Genomic DNA, 5,223 nt, shown 5'->3' with positions numbered 1-5,223 from the left:
GAAACACTCAATTTGTCATGATTGTTCTCCTGCTGGCCAGGGGAAACTGCCTTTCCAAAGGTAGTCAGGGAAAACAGGGTTCCTGCTGTGAGTCCCCATTCTGAGTGACCCTGGATTTTAAAAGAAAAAGCTGTGTCTTTTCAAAGGTGACAGAGGACGATTTGTGTCTATTTTCATGTGCATACTTATATTTCATTTACATTCTATATGTTGAGTCTTTCACTGTGCTAAAGATGAGAATGTGTGCAATATTTATCCAAGTATTTAAACATTTAATCGGAATGGCCAATATTTTAGAAATACAGCTTAGATGACTCAGGAAAATACAGAACTATAAACTGAACAAGAACAATCAGAATAAATGAACAATAAGAAGAATTTTCCCAAAGAATTCAATACTAAAATGAGCACTAAATCCCAAGCTCATCAACTCTTAGAGAAAACCAAAGGGACACAGGAAAGGACAGTCATTCTACATTTGTAGCATGTAGTAACATGTCTATAGGCATCATTCCAGACAAATAAAGAACAGTAAGAAACCAGGCTGAACATACTCAGGGTAATAGATGAAAACTGAAGAAGAGAAATCATTGTTAGGTAAACTCAGTAATATGTAAATCCTAGGATATGTCAGGACCAAAGTCCTATTAACAAAAATGTATGCCAACTCATGGTTTTAACAAAATATAATATGGAAATTGTCTCTATCAATAATAAATAATAAAGGTAATAAATCTCAAGCTACCTTCACAATGAAGCCTTTCTTATCTCTGAAAGGGGAAAGGAACTTTCTTTTCTCTATATATAGTTAAAACCATAAAAGGACTGACATGCAGCTCAGCAGGAGAGCTCTGCCTGCATGCTCTGGGTCCCAACACCAACATCACAACAAATCAACAAGCAGAAATGGCGACATCATCCACAATAGGAAGTAATAAGAGCTTTCCTTGTGAAACCGAGCAATAGTTCCTTTTGACATTTCTTTTGTATATATGAATACAGCTTAATTCACTAAGTGAGAATAATAATTGAACTATATAGTTATCAAACAGCAGTTTTGAACATGTGGGTTATTTGGAGGAGGTGAATGGCTCACAAGGGTTGCCTAAGACCATCAGAAAACACAGATTATTTATATTGTTATTCATAATAGTAGAACAATTACAGTTATGAAGTATCAACCAAATAATTTTATGGCTGGGGGTCACCACAGCATGAGGAACTGTATTAAAGGGTCACAGCATTAGGAAGGTTGAGAACCACTGTATTGGAAGAAAAAAAAAATCATTACTCATACTGTCATTACGGCTTGATTATGGTAAAAAAAGATAATCTACATGTAAGTTACTAAAGTACATTTACTCAATTGGGAATGTATCTCAGTAGTACAGTGTTTGCCTACTATGTACAAGGTCCTGGGTTCAAATCCAAGCATTGTAATAAAAATAATACATGGTGCCTGGAATATATATATATATATACATCTATATGTATATATATGAATATATAAATATGAACAAATAGATAAATATATATGAATACATAAATATTTACATATCTGTATTTTTAAAACTATTGAATATTGAAAATGTATTCTAACCATAGTATCAGAAAGGAGGATGGCTCTAATCAGGCATACACTGAAGATTCAACACAGTGTTTTTCACTCAATATAATAATTATATAAAGTAATGGACAGTGGAAACATATTCTAACCATAGTATCAGAAATGAGGATGCCTTGAAATCTCTTTTCTATTGAGAGGAATGCTGATTACCTTTAAAGACATCACAGTGTTGCCATGAAGGATCCTGGGTACTGGACCCGTGCTTGTGGGGGATCAAATGGCTGCAAATCTTCATCATGGAGTCACCTCATTACTGCTAGAAATGGAAGAAAAATCTCACCCTCTTTCTGTGTCCTTTCACTGCCCTCTGCTGGGACAGTTTAACATCTTGCTTCAATAAAAAGGGAAACAATTTAATAGTGTTTTCACAGAATATGCAGTCAGAGATGGGAGGCAAGCAATTGAAAATTGATGCAAAAGCACAAAATAAATATAATAAAGACTTACATCTAAAAGATGGTAAAACTGTTCACAGATTCTACTAGTATAGGTTGAACTAGTATAAGCATTTCTGCTTATATCAAGGGTCTGTCTTACTTCCTCACAATGGAGCCTTTTTGAGATAAGACTATTACAGGTATAATTACTTAGGGGAGTCTAATTAGAACTGATCTTAGTGTCTTTATAAATGAGAGGATCTAGACACAGAGACAAACACATTTGAAAGAAGGATCATAAGGAGAAACCACCTTCCATGCACAAGGCAAAGGGCAAGAACCACTTCCGGTTCTCATCCACAACCTGGAAGGAACCACCACTGCTACCATCTCAGCTTTGCGGCCTCCCAGACAATCAGTTCATATCTTTTTCCTACCTAGTGACAGAGCTTTGTTCCTGCAAACCAAGCAAACTAAAACCAAATTTGGTACTTAAAAGTTGGGTGGTGATAAAACAAACAAACCAACAACAAAAAACACAAAGCCTTAAAAAATAGATGCAGCTTCCGGGTTAGGTAAAGCTAGAAGTATGCCAAACTCCCAATGCAGCTTGGGACATTTGGACACAGGTGAGGAGTGACAAAATTTAGGCCTAGGGTAGAAGATGTTTCCCTTCCACAGCATTGTGACGAAACTGACCCCAGGCACACCTTGATCTTGTACTTGTAGCCTCCAAAGCTATGAGGTAACACAATTCTGTTTAAACCATCCAGCCCCTAGAAAGCTAACATGGACACCAATGTTTATTGCCATAAGTAGAGAGTTATCCTCAGGCAACAATACCATAAAAAAGTCATTTACCTATGAATTATCTTCAAGATAAAATCTATCCATCTAATGCAGCCTTTGACAAAGTGGTTCTAAATATGATATAGTAATTTTTCTATCCATAGTTTTGCCTTTCATAGTTTCAGTAACCTGCAGTCAACTGAAAATAATAAATGGAGTTTCCTATAAAAAATACAAGCCATTAAGTGTTACATTGGGTGCCATTCTCAGTATCATAATGAAAACTTGCACTATGGTTCCTCATACCCAGATGCGAACCATCCCCTTGTCCAATGTACTTATATCATATGTACTAACCAGCCTTGAATTGCACTGTGGATATCTCAGCCATCACATTGCTTAGCACTGGGTGGAGGGTCACACACATTACTACACACACCTCAACCTATACAAAAGAGCTGAATGATAGAGATGAACTCATAATTATTCTGTGACTCTCAATTATTTTTGTCAAACTTATCCAGTAATTTGTGTATAGGAAAATTCAAAGTGCAAATTCACCCTTAAATGTTAAGCTTTCTTCAGGATGTTACTAGGGTCAGTGTTCAGTCAGTGTACTGTGACAATGAGTGCAATAATACATGTCATTAGAATGCAATTGTTTTGAAATATTCATGAAATGGAAATTATGCAGCCATAGAATCAAAGAAATTACTGCTGTTCGCACCAAGATGAATGACTTTCACTAGCTTGAGCTAAAGTAGCATATCATAAAGGAACCGAGTATGGCCTCCTATGACACATTTAAGGAGAAGGAAAGCGGCAGCATAGAGGGGTTATAAAGGTAGCATATGTATAGATTTTTACAAAAACCAATAAAGGATTTTATGGCATGCTCTGTGTTTGGAAAGCGACACAGGAAAGGTGTGTAAGTTACACAAAGTGTTCTATCAAACAAGAGCTGCTTACACAAGTCTGTGCTGGGTGGGGGTCACACACATTACTATGCCGCCTCAACCTACACAAAAATGTCTGTGTTTTCTATCCTATATTACAAATTACTGATACATTTTTAATTGTATCTTAATTAAAAGCAAAGGCTTAAAATTGGATGGAACAGCCAGTACAAGAGAACAAAAGCAGCATCTAGAAGGACCTGAGGTGCTATTTCCTGACATATATACATATATATGTACATACATATGTATTATATACATTTTATACAAAGTTGCAGGTATATAGAAAACTCACATTGTACAGTAAACATCTTGTAACAGCCATATGAAATTGTTTGCTTTGATGTTTTCTTCAAACCATGGGGGCTACTGTATGTGTGTACACCAATGTCAGCTTTACCTCAGTAAAATGAACTGAAAGCATTTGCAATGCTATTTCTTCAGCTTGGTGAGTCACTGTCATTATTCTTACTATTCCTCTAGCACTCAGCAAACTGAACCATGACCCCAAGTTTGACATTTCAGATACAGCTGAAAGACCATCAGAAAAGAAACACTAGAAAAAAGAAATATCAGGAGAAATTCAGAGAAGTGGGAACAGAGATTCCATCACACATCCATAATGGAGCAACCTTTCTTTGTAGTGGTGGGGATGGAACCGAGGGTCCCATACATGCCAGGCACACAAGGTACAGCTGAGCCACATCTCCAAGACTTGCACCAACTTTTGGTCAGGATTCTTTATGTAGTCTAACAAAGGCAGATGTAGAAAAGCCTTTGTGGCTCTTTAGCTTCTATGCTAAATAGAGGGATCTCAGTTGGTAGCTGTTAGGAAGTCCTCTGCTCATCGTGTATTCCTAAATCATGACCTACCTTCCCTGGAGATGTCACCGCTTCTTTCCCACAAAGGCTGATTTACTAGACTTGCCCAATGAGGATACGCTAGAAATCTTTGTCCTCCTCTTTGAAGACGAGAACTGTACCTCTGAGCGGTAATGTCACCTTGTTACCGTACCTTCTCAGTGGGCATGGCAGACTCCACAAAGAACTGAGCATGGCAAGCGTGTGAGCTGAGTCTTTATGTCATGACTGTGTCTAAATCATTGTGCTTCAGAGATTTCACACATTTGTCACCACATGCTTGAGGTGAGCACTGTCACCCATTTCTCTTTGAGGAAGCAAGGGACATACCCAGGCCTTTGAACTCCCAAATTGTCTACGGCTTAGTTTGTCCTCTGCTTTCTGATTGGGTTCTCTAGAAACTTTCACCTTCTAGGACTGGGGCACAGGTTAAAGAACAACTGGAAGGGAATAAAGCCATCTACACTTCAATCACCTGCCCTCCAGGTTCCTTCTATGTACTCACAGAAAATGCTTCTGGCTTCATATATTTTATCATACATTCCAAAAGAATGTGTGTTTGAGACTGAGTGGATGTGACCAAGGAGATCTGGAGTGTGTTTTGTAGATGGAG

This window comes from Microtus pennsylvanicus, chromosome X (assembly GCF_037038515.1).
Source record: "Microtus pennsylvanicus isolate mMicPen1 chromosome X, mMicPen1.hap1, whole genome shotgun sequence".
Taxonomy (NCBI): Eukaryota; Metazoa; Chordata; class Mammalia; order Rodentia; family Cricetidae; genus Microtus; species Microtus pennsylvanicus.
This window is presented reverse-complemented; position numbering follows the sequence as displayed.